Here is a 21,611-nt window from a genome sequence, read left to right as displayed (position 1 = left end):
TTTAAAAAATTATGATAAATTATTCAGATGCCTTGAGTTGTATGCCCTGCACAATCCAGGCAACGCAAATAACAATTAAGCCATTAAAACTATAATATATATTATAAAAAATATATATATTCCATTGTTGAGAAATGATATTAGAGATACTTTTAAAAACAAGTCGGATGACTTTGAAGTAAAATATGTTATCTTACTAAAAAAATGAAAAAAACACCAAAATATGTAAGCTTTGTGAATAATAGGTAGACAAATAAAATTGTGTTTTTGTTGAAATAGTCATTATTCAAAACAAATTCTACCAAGTAAAGTTTCACGACAGAACAACTATTATTTCGAACAATTATGTTGAGAATAACTCATATTTGGAACACGCTGGAATAACTCTTATTCAAAGCAACCCTCAATTTTTGCTTCAAGAGATGTTTCACGAAAGATGTTTCACATGATATTATTTCACCAAAGTAGAAGAGGTGGAAGTAACCCTAAAGTATGATAGGGTTTCTGGGTTATTTTCACTCTTGGATGTTTAAGAGAACTAGGCTTAATGGATCAAATATGAAGATAGTTAATAAGTTTTCCTCTTAACTTTTTAGTTAATAAGTTTTTCTCTTAACTTTTTCGTGAAACATCAGGTGCTTCTCCCTTCTTCCAAAAGCATAGTGAATTCTTGTTTGCTACTGTAACATTCCTAACACCCCTCAAGATGTGAACAGTATCCATTCGGGTTGGCACATGTTAGAATTTTTGAAGTACATAAAAAAAATTATTAATATTAGTGGAGAAGGGAGTTGGATATTGTAAGAAATTAAAAAAGACTTTGAATTTAGGGAAAATTAATTTAAGGAATGAACTAAAAGTGTGTGAAGTGTTGGGCCATAGTGTAAAAAATTAAAAATAAGACATGATTGAATTTGATGCATGGGATAAAGAAAAAGGACTAGAAAGGTGAATTGATCATGAAAGAACATGAAAATATGGATGAGGTTAAGAATGAATAGCCACCATTTGTTAGTAATGATGATGATTTGATTTTAATTAATTAAATATTATTAATTTAAAATAAAGAAAAAGATGGATAAAATTTTATGACAAAGATGTAGAAAAACAGAGAATAAAAAAAAGTCAACACCATCATCTTTCTATCTTTTCTCCCACGTCTCTCACTTCCCTTCTTAGCAAACTTTTCCTTTCTTCCATTTTGGTAATTTTTTTCCCTCCATTACCATTCTTTTTAAGCTAAAAACTCCAAAATTCTTCCATAAATATTTAGTGAAATCACAAGAGTAATTCTATAGCGAGCTCATTTTCTTGTAAGGTTAGCTAATATTCATCTTGAGGGGAAAGAAAAGTGAAGGAAAGTTAGGGATTTGAGTAAGTAAGGTAAGGATGATGAGATTTTCTTAAGAAATTTCATATTTATCTCATTTGATATGCATGGAAATGATATGTGGTTATTGTATTGATGTGTAAATAATGTGTATGTGTGTTATGTTAATGAAGAGAAAGAGAAGAAAAGTGAAGATCAAATTGGGGATAAAGACAAAAGTGTGGCAAAAGAGTGAATAAAGAAGAAAAATGTTCATCCAAACATTTTGTTGTAAGTATATCAAGAATTTTATTTATTTAATGAAACCCTAAATGAAAAAGTTGACAAACTAATTTAGTATTATATATGTGATTTATTTACATATGAAAATGATGATTTGTTTTATGCAATTATGAATCTGAAAGAATTGAAAAGTGTATGTGTAGTGAAATTAGTAAAAAGGACTGTAAAAGTTAGATAGGTGAAATTGATAATAATATGAAGTAATTAAGTGAAATGTTAAATGTTGATAAAACAAATGTCAAGTGAAATTTTATGTTAGTTAATTTTATATGGATAAGAACTAAATTGTAAAAATATTAAAGTTTGAATTGTTATATTTTTTGAGAAAATGTAAATAAATTATATAGTTTAAATGCCCAAGTAGACAAAATGAGAACTAGTAGGATATAAATGGCATGCCATTAGGAAAAATTCTATGCACGCAAGTGATAGTGGCACCACAGTGCAAGTGAAAGGCATTACGATGCAACTGTTAGTTGCATTTTGGTGCAAAGTGACATCGCACATCCGTGTAAATAGTAGTGGCACTTCAGTGCAAATTATCGATATTTCTGCATTTCCTATATGTTCTATTAAGTCCACAATTGGGCAATAGAATTACAAGGTAAGTGAACTTAAAAATGACATTGGTAAATAACTTGTAACTTGTTGAATTGGTACCTTACTATAGTTATTATTGAGATAGATTTATATATGATGATATGGATCTTAACTATTATATTATTATATAAATATAAATATAAAACCAATTTTTTTGATTTAAATTACAAAGTTTAATTCTTGATATGCTTACTAAGCTCTCGCGAGCTTAGTGCGTTACTTTTCGAACATGTAGGTAAGGACTTGTTTTGAAGCTTTAAAAGGGGAAGGTTGATCTCTACTCATCTCATCACAAATCAATCTTGGAAGAGAGCATGAATCTAAATTTTTGGGCATTAGTTTTTGGCATTTACATAGGCATATGTGTTAAGAAATGTTCATGGATAAATTGAATAGAAGCTATGGTGCTTTTGGACCACTTTGTAAATTTTGTAATTTGGATATATATATATATGATATTGTAACACCCCATACTCGACCCAGTCGTCGGGTCTGAGCTACAAGATACTGTAATCATTGAAAAAGTAATTTCATACCATTAAACAACATTCGATCATTCAACACACATATAACTAACATTCACGTACATAATATGTTACACGATCATTTTGGGGTCCACATGAGCTTACGAAAGCTATTTTGCTAACCTGAGCTTGAATTAGGACCAAATTATAAGGTTTGGATTATTTAATTGTTTTCAAATATGATGTTTTAAATAAATATAAATATTTATCTAATTTTTTATTTAAATATGGTGTTTTTACATAAATATAAATATTTGTATATATTATTTGTTCAGTTCTTATATTGAATATAATTATTTATATTTATATTTGCTCGCTAACGTATTTTGTTCAACACATTTTTATCCATTGATATCTAAGTGTAACTTCAATCAATTTCAATCGAAAGCAACAATGAAAAAACATTAAAATAAATAAAAAATTTTAAAGTGTAGAGTTCAAGAACTCACTAAAGTCAACAGATTCGATAACCCTTAGATATAAGTTCAGCAACCTATGCTTTGTATTTACTCTCACCAAACAATCCTCGTAATGGCAACATTAACCACATAACTGACCAGGTTTTAGACATTTTAGAACACAAACTAATTTCCATAGCATTAATTTGATACATTAAATTGCATTCAAACAAGAATTCAATAGCATTAAATACATCACTACTATCCATTTTTTTCCATATCAGTCGAACCACACCACCAGGAATACCAACATTATTAGCATGCATGCTATCTGCATACAACAACCGTTCAACTTCCATCTCCTACCATTCTTACCAGTTTCACCATTTGACAGAACAATAAAGGAAAGAAGAGAAAAGAACAAGGGTGTGAAAATCTCACCAGAAAATCTATTGAAGCTGGCTTCCATGTAAACCATGAAATAGACCATGCTGCCCGATCCATGCAAGTTGTTGCTGAAGATCATGTTGATGTTTGTTACTTCAAATGAATGTTTTGTTACTTAGTTAGATATGAAGTAAGTTGTTAGTATATTTGATGTAATTAGGTGCTGATGGATTGATAAATCAGCTTTACCAAGTGTACAAGTTATGTTTATCAATTTTCTATGCTATTTAGTAGAGTTAGGTATATGTTTAGGTAACATTTTCTTCTTTAGACCAACTGAATGCTTGGTATATGTAATGGCATTTTGCCTTTATTCAAATGTAATGAAAATCTTTCAATTTTCTTCTTCATTTTGGTTCAGCAAAAGTAATTTTTGTTCACAAAACTCTAGCCGATTTTCTTGTTTGATCAGCAAGATATTAAAGTTTCTTGCTTAAGTTTCTGTCAAAGTTTCACATTCCGTTTTCTTAAATCCAACAATTGGTATCAAGAGTTGATTTCTTAGTGGACCTCTCTCTTTCCAATCCTTAAAAACAATGTCTTCATCTGGTTTCTCTCCAACTCCACCATCAGTGTTCAATAGTGAAGGCTACCACATCTGGGTAGTGAAAATGAAGACCTACCTACAGGCATTTGACTCGTAGGAGGTTGTTAATGCTGATATAGAACCACCAACTTTGAAAACCAACCTCGCGATGGCTTAGATTAGACAGCACTCTGATGACAAAGCCAAAAGATACAAGGCAATGTCCTACATTCAAAACAATGTGTTAGACTTGATTTTTACAAGGATTATGGCCTGTGAGTCTCCAAAACAAGCTTGGGGCAGGCTTAAGGAGGAGTTTCAAGGTATTGAAAGAACAAGGTAGTAACAACTCTTGAATTTGAGAAAAGACTTTGAAAATTTGAAGATGAAGGAAGCAAAAATAATTAAGCAACATTCAAACAGGATTATGTCTATTGTTAACAGCATTAGATTGCTTGGGGACCAGTTCAGTGAAGCTAGAATACTCAAAAAGGTTATTTCAACCTTACCTAAAAGATATGAAACCAAAATATCCTCCTTGGAAGACTCAAGAGATCTATCGAACATCTCTTTGACTGAGCTAATCAATGCTCTTTATGCTTAGGAACAAAGAAGAGCTAGCAGATAGGAAGAGCATCAAGAAGGTGCCTTTCAAGCCAAGAGCAAACCAACCTTGAGCTCCTCTGGCTATAAAGGGAAGAAGACTTGGTCAGATAAGCCTAGAAGAGATGGAGCAAGAAGAAGATATCCACCTTGCTCACATTGTAGAAGGCTTAGCAATCCAAAGGCAAATTACTGGTTCAGACCTGATGTGTAGTGCAAAATTTGCAAACAGATGGGTCATGTTGACAAAGTTTGCAAAAATAAAGGCAAGCAGAAGCAAAATTAGCCTTAACAGCCTAAAGCTAAAGCTCAAGTGGTAAAAGAAGGTTGTGATCAAGAAGAACAAGTATTTGTTGTCTCTTGTTTAGCCACCAGAAGAAAAACAACAAAAGGGTGGTTGATTGACAGTGGTTGCACAAATCACATGACACCTGATGAGAACATTTTCAAAAGCATTGACAGATTCTTCAACACAAGAGTAAAATTGGGCAATGGACATTACATTAAAGCAGAAGGCAAGGGAGATGTGTTGATTGACACCCCTACAGGTAACAAACTTTTTTCTACTGTCTTATTAGTACCTGAAATTGATAGAAATCTACTTAGTATATCTCAGCTGCTTGAAAAGGGTTACTCTTTGGTTTTTAAGGATAAAAAGTGCCTAATTAGTGATCCAAGTGGATCCAAGCTCATGTCAGTAAGCATGACTGATAGAAGTTTTATTGTTGACTGGAGTAAAAACTTAGTTTGTGCCTACACAACTGCTTTAGATGAATCTAAGCTGTGGCATAAAAGGTTGGGCCATGTCAACTACAAGTCTCTAGATCAGTTGACCAAAAGAGATTTGGTTGAAAACTTCACAAAATCAGTCACAAAGAGGGATGTTTGTAAAGTGTGTTAGTTAAGAAAGCAAGCTAGACTACCATTTCCTTTGAACAAGGCCTGGAGAGCCTCTGAGAAGTTGCAATTAGTCTACACTAATGTGTGTGGCCCTATGACAACTGAATCCTTAAATGGCAACAGGTACTTCATCCTCTCTATTAATGATTACTCAAGATTCTGTTGGGGATATTTTCTCAAACACAAATCAGAAGTGGCATCAGTTTTTTGGAAGTTCAAGGCTACAGCAGAAACAAAATCAGGTTGCAAGCTCAAGACACTAAGGTTAGACAATGGCACAGAGTATACTTCAGCAATGTTTTAAAGTTTTTGTGATAAAGCAGGTAGTAAACACCAACTCACCAACACCTACACACCTTAGCAGAATAGTGTTAGTGAGAGAAAGAATAGAAGCTTGATGGATATGGCTAGATATTTGAAAGGAATTTGCCTAAAAATTTTTGGGCTGAAGTAGTTAACACTGTAGTATATCTTCAAAATAGGCTACCAACTAAAGCACTACTTGAAAAACACCATTTGAAGCTTAGTTTGGTTTCAAGCCATCATTTGCTCACCTGAGGGTATTTGGATGCATATGTTATGCACATATTCCTGCAGTCAAAAGAGACAAGTTAGCCAAGAAAGCTCAGCCAGGCATTTTGGTAGGCTACAGCAATGTCAAGAAATGCTATAAGATTCTAGATCCTACAACCAATAAAGTTTTTGTGAGCATAGATATTGTATTTGATGAGAAGTCAAGTTGGAATTGGGATAAAAGTGAACCAGAAGCTACTGCTGAAGATCTTGTGACAGGTCAGATTGAAGTCAACCAAAATGATCCTGAAATGGACATTCATCATGAGCCAGTTAGGGGAACCAGACCACTAACTGAAATATATGAGAGGGTTGATGTAGTTTCTATTGAACCAACATATTTTGAAGAAGCTCAAACTCAACAAGGATGGAAGCAAGCCATGATGGATGAGATGACCATGATTCACAAAAATCAAATCTGGGAGTTAGTTGCAAGACCAGCTCACAAGAAGGTTATAGGAGTAAAATGGGTGTTTCGAGCCAAAAAAATGTTGATGGAAGCTTGAACAAACTAAAAGCAAGGCTGGTTATGAAGGGATTTAGTCAGAAATATGGAATTGACTACCTTGAAACATTTACAACAGTAGCTAGACTTGACACTATTAGATTGCTGGTTGTTTTGGCTGCTCAAAAGAAATGGAGGATACATCAACTTGATGTAAAATCTACCTTCCTCAATGGCTCCCTTAATTAGGAGATCTATGTTGAATAGCCTGAAGGTTTAAAAGTTCCTAGTGAAGAAGACAATGTTTACAAGCTGAGAAAAGCCTTGTATGGCTTAAAATAGGCACCAAGGGCCTGGTATGATAGGGTTGACACCTACCTAGCAAGCTTGAGGTTCGAAAGAAGTATTAGTGAGCCAACCTTGCATGTGAAGAAGCAAGGTGATGAAACACAACTCAGAGTCTCCTTGGGTGTGGATGATTTGCTAGTAACAGGAGAAAACAATGGTATGCTGACAGACTTTAAAACTAAAATGGAGAGGATGTTTGAAATGTCAGATTTGGGAGAAATGACATACTTCTTTGGTATGGAAGTGTCTCAGACACAACAAGGAATTTTCTTGAGTGAAAAGGCCTTTGCCTTGAAGATTCTGGACAGGTTCTCCATGATGAATTGTAAAGCAAATAACACACCAGTTGCTATTGGAGAAAATTTGACAAGTCAGGGTGATTTGGAGAAGGTACCTAAATCAACATACAGGAGCTTAGTTGGATGCCTGTTGTACTTGACAGCCACAAGGCCAGACATAATGTATGCTATTTGTCTCCTATCCAGTTTCATCATTGCTGCAATGTGAACCATTCTCAAGCTGCAAAGAGAGTCTTCAGGTACATTAAGGGCACTCAAAGCTTTGGGATGATGTTTACCAAGGTTGACTACATGAAGCTGCTTGGTTTTTCTGATAGTGACTGGGCAGGATCGGTAGATGACATGAAAAGCACCTCAAGGTATCTGTTTACCCTTGGTTCAGCTATTTTTTGTTGGAGCTCAAAGAAGCAAACTGTTGTTGCTCAGTCAACAGCTAAGGCAGAGTATGTAGCAGCTGCAGGAGCTGTTAACCAAGTAGTTTGGTTAAGGAAGATCATGGCTGACTTGAACTTACACCAAAGGGAAGCAACAGAGATCAAATGTGACAATCAATATGTTGTTGCAATTGCAAAAAATCATGTGTTTCATGGGAGAACAAAACATTTTAAGATCAAGTTTCACTTCGTTAGGGAAATGGAACAATCTCAAGAAACTAAACTGATTCATTGTAGTTCTGAAGATCAGCTAGCTAATATCTTGACAAAGTCTCTTTGTGTGTCAAGGTTCAAAGATTTGAGAGCCAAATTTGGGAGTTTACAGCATACAAGCTAAGGAGGAGTGTTGAAGTTGGCTTCTATGCAGACCATGAAGCAGACCAAGCTGCCCGTTCCATGCAATTTGCTGCTGAAGATCATGCTGATGTTTTGTTACTTCAAATGAATGTTTTGTTACTCAGTTAGATATGAAGTAAGTTGTTAGTATATTTGATGTATTAGATACTGATGGATTGATAAATCAGCTTTACCAAGTGTACAAGTTATGTTTATCAATGTTCTATGCTACTTAGTGGAGTTAGGTATATGTTTAGGTAACATTTTCTTCTTTTGACCAGCTGAATGCTTGGTATATGTAATGGCATTATGCCTTTATTCAAATGTAATGAAAATCTTTCAAGTTTTTTTTCATTTTGGTTCAGCAAAAGTAATTTTTGTTCACGAAACTCTAGCCTATTTTCTTGTTTGATCAGCAAGATATTGAAGCTTCTTGCTTAAGTTTCCGTAAAAGTTTCACATTCTATTTTCTTAGATCCAACAAAATCCAGCTGAAACTACTCTGAAGTCGTGCCTTTCCCTTTCTTACTATTGTTTCCAGCTTCTCCCTTAGTTGTACACAACTATTTCCTTGTTAAAACAAAAGAAAACACATTCAACAACCTTGTATTTCTACTAAAACACTTCATGAATTTATCAACATTGAACATGCAATAAATCAGCTGGAAGAGGAACCTTCGGTCAAGTTTTAAACCAACCTCTCCAAAGTCCCATTCCCACCAATGGTCTAGAGACAAAGACGAGTTGAGGAAATTACCTTTTTTGTTAATAATTAGCTCCTAATGAGCCTAGTTTGACCAAGAATCAGCTTCACCTCACTTTTTTCTGAATCGCTAGCAGAGATGAGCATAAGGAAAGAAAACCAGAATGTTCAAGCCTTTTTCCCCTTCTTAGCTTTCAGTCTAGTCACAACCAAAAGCCACCCACCCCCTAAACCTATTAGTTAATATTATAAAATATTAAGCATAATGATTAACACCACCATCACCTAACTATCTAGTTTTATTTCAAAGAAACATTTGTAAAGTTGAACTATGTATATAACCAGCGCTACTAGCCCAACTATCAAACTAAAATTCCCTCCTCAACCAAGGTTATGAATTGAAATAAAATGAATGCCTGTGGAGTTTGTACGCATGAATTTTAACTTTATTTAATTTACAAAAGAAAAAATATTTAATCTTCCATTCTGTATTTAAATGGTATTTTTTCCATTTTAATCCTTAATTTTATTATCTTAAAAGTCCTTAGGCAATTAAATTTCAAGAAAATTCACTTTTGCAACTTTTACAATTTATTCCTTGTACCGTAATTATTCACTTTTTTCAGTAAAGCTACCTATAAAAAAATTTAATTCACCTATGTAATAACTCCATAAATATTTAATAAAAATATTTACGAGTCTGATATACAGAAACAAGTTCCCGATACCTTAATTTCCAAAACCACTGACTCTATCATTGAAAAATAGAATTTGGAAACCATTGTTTCCGACTCCACTATCTTTTGGGTCATTACAGTATCAATGAGGGTACATTGGTTAAACACTTAGGATGGTTGTTTTTGGTATGTTTTTGTCATGTTTGAATGTGTTTTGAATAGGTGAAAATGATTGAAAATGGTTTGGCTTGGTACCTAAGAAATGGTGTTTGAATAGCTTATTTTTTAAAGTCATTTTGGTTGCACGCGGCCTAGAACATTGGCTGCCACACGCTGTGTGCCACACACGACCTCCCCACACGGTCGTGTGTCTTATTGATTTTTTAAGTGCATGATTTTTTTCATGCAGTTTACGACTGTTACATGGCGACACGACCGTGTGACCCTATTTTCAAATTGTACACAGTTTGAGGACAAGGGCATGTAGAGTGGCACCACACAGCCTCATTCATGTCACACGACCATGTGACCCCTATTTATTGTATTTTACATGTTTTTCTACTTTATTTTAGATTAATCCTTGTTTCTAAATTGATTTTTAGGTTTCATAGGCCCGATTTAAGTTTTTTTTTGCCTATATGCTATGAACTATGATTGGCTATTGAATTATGATGATTAAATTGAACTCTAAATTGTTTTGATTTTTTTGGACTAGTTAATTGTTGTAGCATCTTGTAACCTTAATCCGACAACGAAGACAAGCTAGGGGTGTTACACTATAAATTCTATTAAGTCTACAATTGGGAAATAAAATTACAAGGTAAGTGAACTTAAAAATGACATTGGTAAATAGCTTGTAACTTGTTGAATTGGTACCTTACTATAGTTATTATTGATATAGGTTTATGAATGATGGTTTGGATTATAAGTGTTATATACATATATATAAATATAAAAGTAATGTTTTGATTTAAATTACAAATTTAATTCTTAATATGCTTACGAAGCTCTCGTGAGCTTAATGTGTTTCTTTTCAAAGACGTACGTGAGGACTTGTTTTGAAGCTTTAAAAGGGGAAGGTTGAACTCTACTCATCTCATCACAAATCAACTTAGAAGAGAGTATGAATCTAAATTTTTGGGCATTAGCTTTTGGCATGCACAAAGGAATATATGTTAAGAAATGTTTATGGATGAATTCAATGGAAGCTATGTTGCTTTTGGACCACTTTGTAAATTTTGTAATTTGGATATATATATGGTACTGATTTGAATTAATTGATGTTCAAGTTTGGAAATTGACATGTTTAAATGGTTTTTTGGTTCATATGTATGTTATATAGCATATAAATGTTGCTCTTAAGTTTCAAGGTGGCAGGACTGAAGTTGCGACATCGGGCTTGTGAAGTCACAACGATCCCTAATCAGTGAATGACTTCGCAATGCGAATAAGTCTAAGAGTGACGTCGCGACATGGAAACCATAAAGTCACAACAAGCACTCAATAGTTTAGACCTTACAATTTGGTCCTTCAATGACCTTCGATTACCTTAACAGCACGTTTGGTTTGCTGTATTAAAATAAAGGCGTAATAGCAAATCAATTGTTTGGTTGAATGTAATGGAATAGAGGCGTAATAGTATTCTTGTGTTTGGTTGAATGGAATGGAGGTGTAATAGCATAAGGGAAAAAACTAAAATGACTAGAATACCCTTAGCAGAAATTTGTTTAGGTAAATGATTATTGTTATTGTTATTAAATTTTAATAAGATTATTAATATCAATAATAAATAATTTAATCATATTTTAACATAATTATTATTAAATATATTTTAATTAAAATTTATAATTTAATAAAATTCTTAATAATCAATATTATTATAGGAATTTCATATAATAATAATATATGGTACTATAAAATATAATTTAACATAATTATTATTAAATATATTTTAATTAAAATATATGATTTAATAAAATTCTTAATAATCAATATTCTTATATGAATTTACTAAAATCATAATATATGATACTATAAAATATTATTAAATATATTTTAATTAAAATATATGATTTAATAAAATTTACAATAATTATTACTAATAAATTTTCTTATATGAATTTGTATAATTTAAAATAATTATTATTAAATATAATTTAATAATAATATATAATTTCATAAAATTCTTGATAATAAATTTTCTTATATGAATTTATATAATTTAAAATAATTAATATTAAATATAATTTAATAATGATATATAATTTCATAAAATTCTTAATAATAAATATTCTTATATGAATTTACTAAAATCATAATATAACTTGAGAATTATATTCTGCATAAATATAATTAACTTATATTAACAAAAGGTTAGATGAAAATGAAATTCTACATCATAATCCATATGTTATATAGTTTTACAACATCAAAAAGTTTGAACATTGTTTTTTAATGGTCAGAAAGAAATCTTCTGACCCATTCCAATCGCACATCAGAAGGTAAACTAAAGAAAACAAGCGTTTGAGTAGGATGATCTGGAATTTTACTCAAAGCTCGATACCGCTCATCGACGGTTAAACCTTCAATTTCCCAAAAGGTTGAATATAAATTTGTAGCTTTCTCTTGGATGATCTGGAATTCATCTGACTTCTGCTGAACGACCACATCGGAGGCAATACTCCTATTAATTTGTTCGCCAATGGCCCGCATGTTTTCGGCCAATAAAGTGGCAGCCTCATCAAATGAAGAAGACATATTATCACAAGCATCAGATTTCTTCTTTTTCTTGTTTGAAGATGAGGAACCCCCTTGGTGTCTATCTCGTCGCGGCTCCACAACAGAAACATCCATGTCATCCAAAGAGACGTCAGCTTCGCAGTCATAGAATGAGTTTCTTTCTTCATCCATATTTGTAGTAGGTACACCTTCAGCATTTATTTCTTCAAGAACATCAGGAGCTGTTTGAGCATCTTTTCCAGTCGCTCGATCTCTTGCGTATATGGCAGTAAGCTGGTCGTAGTAAGGGAAAGTACGATGTCTGAATTGAGCGGCTTCTTTGTGACCCTAAAAAAATAAGGAAATCATATTAGTTATAAGTTTGGTAAAAATAAGATAATAAAGACTTGAAATAATCTTACCTTTAAATAGGAGTCCCAAACCGCATCTTCAGCAACAATGAGCTGCCTATGCTCGTCCCAACCAAAACCGCTATTGTTTTGGCCATTAAGCATGTCATAGACGATTGACCACTCCCTTTTTAGTAACCTAATCCTCGATTCAATATTAGGTTTCTCCTTCAACATTGCATTTGGTAAAGCCTTTTGTAGCATTCTTTCCAACTCGTTTAAATAACCGGCTTTGAACCCGGTATCAGCATTAAATGTTTCAACATTGTGCAAGTCCACCATGCAGGAAACCAATGTTGCATCTTCTTCTGGAACCCGTTTTCTTTTGGTTCCTCGAGAAGCTTGAGAAGAAGCATTTGATTCTGGAACACCTGACATAATTATCTTAAGAAAAAAAAACAAATTATATTAATTACTATTTTAATATCATGAATCAAAAGGTGAACACTTTATAAAATTATAATTAAGTTCAATATCATGAATCAAAAGCTCCATACCAAAAAAATTTAAAATTATAACACATGCTAAATGAAAAGAAATTAAATTATAATTCAACAAGTTTAGTACAATACAAAAATCAATTCAAACACCACAAAATTTTCACAAACTAATTTCTAGATGCTTGCCATTCATTGAACATTTGGTTGGCTAGTTCCATCCTCCAAGTAGCCCAAGCATCCGATGGATGAATATTTGCGATATTCGGTTCATCGTCATCCACCACATTACTAGGTAATCCTTCTCCCACCTCCGCTTCAATAGGATCAATACTCATATGGGTTCGAATAAAATTATGGAGCAAACATTACGTGTTTTAATAATCCAAAGCATCTTTCAATAACATTACGTGTTGAGGCATGTTTCATATTAAAAAACTCTTGCGGAGAACTTGGCTGATAACCCTGATGCCACTCGTTCAAATGATATCGTTGTCCTCTAAAAGGTGCAAGAAATGCCTCACAATTTGTGTATCCAGTATCAACTAGATAATAACAACCTATAAAATAATTTTTTAAATGATTAATTCAGCACAAAAAGTTTGATCTTAATGAATAACTCAAAGTCATCTAACTATCCACTTTACCATGAGGAACTTTTAGTCCATGTCTTCTACTAATGGCATCTCGAAGAACCCGTTCATCAGCAACTGAACCTTCCCAACCAGGAAGAACATAAACAAATTGCATATCAGGTGTACAAAGACCTAGCATATTTGTTGCTATGTCACCTTTTCGCGTTCGATATCTAGGTTTATCAACTGTTGGAACCCTAATTTTGATGTGGGTTCCATCAAGAGAACCTAAGCAATTCTATATCACATGCTATAAAACCTTGAGTTAGAATACTAATTTAAATCTAAATCAACTAAATGTTGTACAAGCTATATATAAAACTCAGTCCAATACCTTAAACCATTTCCACCTTGTGTCAGAAGAATCAACTGTAATTGGCTCCGCCTTTTTAAATAACACATCTTGTAAGTGTATGACAGCATTTAAAACACTATGAAATGCTCTGCTAACAGTTTCCCCGGACCTTCTAAAGTGATGCTTGATAACTCGATTTTTCAGGTGATGGGAGATGATATGTAAAAACATTGCCACTTGCTCCTCAACAAGAATATTTCTTGACGACTTCAATCCCCCTAATGATTCTAACATCTCACATAGTTTAAAAAAGGCAGTTCTATTCATCCTAATTTGTTCAATACAGGTCTTGTCACTAGCATATACAAGCCTTTTCACATAATCTCGTTTTACATAAAAATCTAAGGTATAGGACCTAATCCTTGGTCTATAAGTATGTAGGCTAAGGCTGGCACCCATTCTAAATAAGAACCAAATCACAATTCTACAGATTTCCAACCATATTGTCAATGCAATACCAATTCTTTTACGCCTCACACTTTGTGCAATTAAAGGCAGACGAGCCATTACTGCAACATATTAAAATTAGAACACAGTATCAAAGAATTGAAGTTGAAATTACACATTATCAAATAAAAATAAACAATACAACTTTAGAACACACGAAGCAAAAAAGTATCTATTAAATGATATCGTTGAAACTTTAATTTTGTTTCTTTATCAATCACCCAAACAATAAAGAAAGAAAATATATTCAAATACATTTTAAAACACTATTAAAATTTAAAGGTATATGTATAATTGACCTAAAATTAATTGTTGGTATTTGTTAGATTATAACTAAACTCATTATAATTTAAAATTATAAAGCATGTTCAAAGTTTGAACATTGATTAGTTTATTTATTGATGATTAGTTTAATTAAGGTTTTCTAATTTTAAAACAAATAAAATAAAGAATGGGGATTTGGTTTAATAATGAAATTGAAGTTTTAAAACTTTAATAACATTTTAATTTTAAATTTCATTTCGTATAAATATATATAACCGTTTTTTGTAAATTTAATCTCATTTACATCTACAAATAATTATTAAAATGTAGTATTGTATTTGCAATTATGATTGTGAAAGAAACAATAATTACACTTTTTTCGATAGTTAAAATTCGTTAGTTATAGTTAATTATAATTAATTATTAAAATGTAGTATTGTATTTGCAATTATAGATAAAATTCGTTAATGTGATATTTTGAAATTAAAAAAATTCACTTCATAATTATATAAAAATAATATTATAATGAATTCGAATTAAACAAAAAAAATTTTAATATTATTATCAAGTTTAAAAATTAACGTTAGCATTTTAATCGGTTAAAGTATCTAGGCTAATATTGGTGTACCAAATTATATTAAAAATTAAAATATAAAGATTTAATCTTAATTTTGAACATTATATAAGCATCGAAATTGAAATTTGATTGTTTTTACATAATTTAAAAATAGAGAGCTTATTAATATATAAAAATCCTTGTAAAATAATTCAATAATTATTTGAGTCTTTAATAGAAAACAACATAATTAACCCTTAATTGAATAATTCAATTACATTTTTTTTTCTTCTTTTGCTGCCCTATATTAGTTCATGTGTCTATATGGGGACACCTTGTCGTTGACTTAAAGTAACAAAGTCTCATGCGCTAAGGCTGAAGATATCTATGCATTAATTTCAACCCCATGTGTGGCATTGAAAGGGTTCTGAGCATGTTAACAGACTGATTTGATTATTGATGCAAGAACGAAAATGATAAGAATTGGGTTGAAAAACAGGTAGTATAATCCATGAACAAGCAACAGAATGTGAATCCCATGCTGCGAAATGTAATAAGACCATGTTTTTGCATGGGATAAGCAAACCAGATAGCATACATAAACCTTAAGACACTAACATTGCAACAAAGGATAATCATCTAGGCCTATTGAACAGAGGTTTGATTCTACAAGAATGACCATGGTGTAACTTTACGACAAAAACTTGATTGCGATTTCAAGCTGCATATAAAGCAAGCAAAGAAGCGGGATTGGGTTCTAACTGACCATAGTGTAGTGTCATAGTGAACATGTAGAAAGCTTCATAGCTTCCAACTTCATTCGGGTTCAAAAATTAACAGCCTATTGAAAAAAAACATGCCTAATATGCCACAAAAGTGAGAATCCTATAGGCCTAGACTAAGGTCATACAACTGAAAGCTGCAATAGAAGAAGTTGAAACCTATACTAGATGATAAGATAAAACCGATGTACGATTTGTACGAGCAACGGTGTAAACAAGTCATCAAGTGAAAGCATTACAAATTGTTCTCTATCAGCAGACATGAAAACTTGCTCTAATGAAACCATTGTTGCAAACGGTTTAAATACGAAAATAGAATCTTCGTTGCAACCCCATGGTACAAATATGTTTCAAACAAAACCGAATAGTAAATGGGGAACAGATTCTGTCTTGCAATGAACATGTAAGGCATATATCGAATCGACGTAAACGACATAATGTATGAATTATGATACAATATAACAAAGGATAAGCAAAACAAAGGATAACCAAAGTAACATGAATACAAACAAGCAAAATAGAAACAATTCATTCAAACTTATGCTTTAAAATTGTAGTGCACACTCAGCTTCATAAAGGAAAAAAAAAAGAAAAGGGAAAATCTTGAAAATAATACATTTTCCTTTCTGATAAGCTTGCAACCTTCAATAGGATCAAAACCAGGAGGCAGATTTCCACTTGGGATTGGCTCTATCTGCAAAATAGAAAAGAGGAAGATGATGTAAATATTGACAAGAATTTTCAACTGCATTTGAAAAAGAGGAGACATCGAAGGAGATCTAAATAGGTTTTATGGTCAATAACATTTTGTTTTTCTTCTTTTGCTGCCTTATATTAGTTCATGTGTCTATATGGGGACACCTTGTCATTGACTTAAAGTAACAAAACTCTCATGCGCTAAGGCTGAAGATTGATGAAATTTAAGATCCCTTTGATATAGTATTTAATTAGTTTAACAGTAAATGAAATAGACTTGATAGGATTTGCTTTTTGTGCAAACCTCTTTAATATTAAACGTGCCTATCCATAGCTTGATTCATTTTGCAGCCAAAGCCAAGCTATCATTCAATTAGAAAGCTCTATGGGAGAAACAAAACAAAAACTTAAAGAATGCAATATTTCAACACAAATCCTCATGAGCATATACCCAAAGGTTACTCTAAGAATCTGCTCTGCTTTGTCCTCATAAGTCAGACTTCAAAACATATGTCAAATTATAATTGAATTGTTTAACATAATGCATCCCACTCCATGATTTCTTCACCTATGTCTAGAGGAATGCCAAAGGAAAAATAACCAAGTGGATGCCATAATGATTATTTTCATGTTTAGAAGAAAAATTTTCATCACTAGCAGGTCTAATCCTTTTCTATTCAGGGATGAAGAAAAGAGAGCAATGCCTATAATAAGACTTGCTATTCGGTAATCACATCAATAAAAACTATATTTGCTTCTTTTTTTTTAAGAATTATGTTCATCATTGTTGAAACTTAAATATAAAGGAGACAAGGTATTCTTACAGGTAGTAGAGGCACAGACGGCGGTGCTGGAAGTTCAAATATGTGAAAGTGATGACATTTTTTGTTCCTGATAAAATGAAGAGCAAAAACGTATGAGAAGATGGAGCTGAGGACAGAAATCGGTTTTAAGTTCCCAAACGTAAGAAGGAAAAATCAATGAAGAAGAGAAGTAAAAAGATTACCTCTGCAATCAATGGAAGGGAAAAGTCAGAGAGTATGAAGCTTGATGAGGGCAGAAAAAGATTACCTCCCTTCCCGCTACTGTTTCTCAGTCGCTGCAAGAAGCGAAAGAATGGTGAAGCCCTTTGGCTGTCAGCGTACCTTTGGCTGAAAGAAGATGAAGGCGAATCGATTTGGCTTGATTTGAGGATATGAAATCAATGGGAAATTTTTGGGGAGAAGAAGGCAGGCTATTTTGGTCTCAAAATTAAAGAAGAAAACGGTGAATAGCTATTTTAAACTAAAACCCAGGAATACCTATTACAACTACTAAGGGAATAAGCAAGGAATAGCAAAACCTCCGAATCAGTAAACGGTGAACCAAACGGCGTATTGGGTGTGGCCACCGAATCGGGGTGTAATGGCTAATCTATTACACCCAACCAAACATGGCATTAGAGTTCGTAAGCTCGTTTTAAGATTGGATCAGTATTTAAATCATATTTTGATCTTATCAATATGAATATAATTGTCCGATCGCATTGGAATGATTGTAGTTGCTTCGGCAACAAATGTGACATCCCGGTACCTTAACCTGACGATCTGGTTGGGTAAGGGGTGTTACAGCTACTTATCATCTGCATAACCAACAAAATCCTTTTATAATAAAAAGATTCATTAATGCCTTTGTAACTAAAAAAATGGATTTTGATTACTATTATTAATTGTTAGCTTTATAACTCTTATTCTTAAGACACTATAAATAGGAGTCTATCACAACTGGTGAGGGACTTTTGGCACTTTCACATTCTAACTTTCAAAGCTCTTTCAAATTTTCACAACTTGTTTTCTTAGTTTAGTCTTATCATCAGCCACATTTCCCTTTCTCCACCTTACCATCCACTACCTACCACTACGCTTGAGGTTCTGTGTTCGATTCTCTTCCCTTAGAATTTATTTTTATTTTTTATCCCAATATCTAGTTTGGAACATCTAGCTTATCTTTAATTTATGTATGTTTATTGAAAAGAATGAGCTTGTTGGTTCAGTGGTAAGGCCTTAACTTACCTTTAAGTCCCAAGTTTGAATCTTATTGTGTGAAAAATTAAAAATTATTTTCTCTTATTTTCCTGTGGTTAGGGAATTGTTTAATATTTTTTAAAATTTTTATAATTATTCCCCAAAACTCTCTCTCTTTTTTGTCCCACTTCCCCCTCTTTTTCTACTTTATTTTGCACGTTGTTTCCTTTTGTTGCTGCAGTTCTCTTTTGCTAAAATTTTCAGTGTTTCTTCTTCTAGGTATCTCTTCTTTTCATCTCTTTCTATTTGTTTCCATTAAATCGAAATAGCACTATGTTGTTCACTTCATTGTCTCCCTATCTTTTGTATCAACAGACAACGACAGTCATCAACAGCCATCAACAATCATCACACTCTGTCGCACACGATCGGCAATCATCGTATAGTATTGCACGCAATCGGAAACCATTGCAATTTGTCACTCCTTATGCGCCACCAACCTACAACGGTAACAACCCTTCTCAGCAGCCCTTTGGAGATTATGGTTGGTTCCCTCAACGTTTAGCAGCCGTTATTTGCCACCCCTAGCCATTCTCTACATAGATCAGGAGTGAGTCCTAATCCTATGCAATCTGTAAGGGTATGATGATAATCGTATGCAATTGTGCCTTATTTGAATCATTCAATTGTGATCGGTGTTTCTTTTCTGGTGCCTTATTAAGTTGGTGTTAGTCAATGGACTATGGTTGTGCTTCGATTATGGTCGAATTTGGGCAGGTAAGTTGGTTGTTATGATTGAAGGGTGAGTACGCCTGATTAGAGTTAACCGATAGCGTGTATGTTCTACTGTGTTGCTAAATGAGATACTTACTTATATTATTTGTGATGGCCGAATTGGCCAATAACCTGTTTTTGATCTGTTAAACTATATGTGCAATTAATATGTTCTAATATGTTTTATCTGAATATGTCAATAGCATGTTTTTGATCTGTTAAACTATATGTGCAACTACTATGTTCTGATTTGTTTTATCTACATATGGGCACATCTGATTTGAGTAATCTCAGTTCTGTTATGCCATTTCAATGTGCATTGGGGTTAGGTTATGTACGATTTGGAGGAAGTTCTAGCAAACTACGATCTGCGATTCTTGAGGTTTAGCCTCAAATTCTGATTTGGCAGTTAAACTACATTATCCATTTCTAGCGATATTTTCGTAATAAATCTTGCAGCTTGTCTGCATAATTTCTGGTGGCTAAAGACCACGATTTTGGTGTGTTTGGTTGGAAGGGTTTCGAATTACCCTAATTGGTGTGTTGGGTGGATGGAGATGGTATGTAGTGGATGGGGATAGGATTTGTTTCGCTGACACTTTACATTGCATCATTTGATCATACCCATGCTCATGTACTAGTTGAAATTTGTCATGCTTATTACGAACTTTGTTTTGATGGTATTGATTAATGATTTGCTATGTACCATTGTTGGCTTTGTATGGATGGCTTATCATTTTTCTAAGAATAGCTTTATGACCGAATTGTTACTTTTTTACTCACATTGAGCTTCTTAAAGCTCGACCCCCCTAATCTTCTCCTTTTAGATAATCCTCAAAGTTAGGATCAGACTATAAATTTCATAATTAGTTGGGACTGTAAAAAATTTTATACAAACCGTGGCATGGGATTGGACTTCAGATTTTATTTTGATTAAGCATGCATGTAGAATGGTTAAATTGTATTGGCCCAAAATTTTAGTTTTTGAATTGTTAAAAATTGACAAAGTGAATTAATCTGGTTCAGTGGTTGAGTGTTGTCTTTGTGTGTGTAAGGTTCTAGGTTTGAATCCTTTTCCTTTAAATTTTTTTAATTTTTGTCCAACCCCTGACTGTGAATATTAGAGTTATATATTATTTTCGCTCAACTAATGTTAATGAACCTACTGGTTCAATGTTAAGGCTTCAGCTGACCTTTTGGTCCTATGTTCAAAACCCTACGTGTGCTTGTGGGGAAGTGGGTAGCTTTTTTTAAAAAAAATTACTTTTGAGTATTATCCCAAAAATACTCCAAAAAAAATTTGTCGTTCTACTCTTTCACCTTTTCTCCCTTTTTATCAGTTTTTGTTTCTTTTTCACATTTTCGTCTTCCGTTGCCTTCTTACTCTTGCATTTCGTTCGTTTCGCACCGTTAATCTTTTGTTATGTCTTACGTAAGTGGTTATTAATGGTTTCTTATAAGGGATTTGTGAATGTGGAATTGGTTATTATTGTGGCATAAAGTTTTTTAGTTTTGAAATCTTTGTTTTAAGTAAGGATCTTGAGACAAACGTTCCTTCGACGAACTAGTTTCTGTTGGAAGTTATTGTTTGCTTTATGTAAGTAATAGAATGCTGTGCTAGTGGTTGTTTGGTATTGTTAAGGATTGTCGGTTAGCGCTTATGGTTGAATTAGCAGCATAGTTTTAGGGTTTCATTACTAAATTGGGCATTCTTAATATTGATTTTAGGTACTGGAATTTCGATTGTGGTGTAGGCATCGGAAAACGTTCAGGTGTGTAACGAAAAACCCAAAAAATAGCAAACAGCGCGATGCCAAAAAACGGGCTGTCGATGCCATACAGCAATGTGCCAAGTCGTTTAGGCCACACAGGTTGGGTTAGTTAGGCCGTGTGGGCCACACAGGCTGGGCCAATTGAGTTATATGGGCCCATTTTTTGAAAATTTTTCTTAGGGCCATAATTGATGTGAGAATCAAACTTAACCATTTTGTAGGGCCTGTGATATATAAATATGACGTTAAAACATGAAATTTGATATTTTGCTATTGTAGGAGAAATGGATAAAGCATGCGCGTCATTTGTTAGCATGCCAAAAATGTGAAATTCATA

Source organism: Gossypium hirsutum, chromosome D09 (genome assembly GCF_007990345.1).
Source record: "Gossypium hirsutum isolate 1008001.06 chromosome D09, Gossypium_hirsutum_v2.1, whole genome shotgun sequence".
NCBI classification, from domain to species: domain Eukaryota; kingdom Viridiplantae; phylum Streptophyta; class Magnoliopsida; order Malvales; family Malvaceae; genus Gossypium; species Gossypium hirsutum.
The sequence above is the reverse complement of the archived record's forward strand: the minus strand, read 5'-3'. Positions refer to the sequence as shown.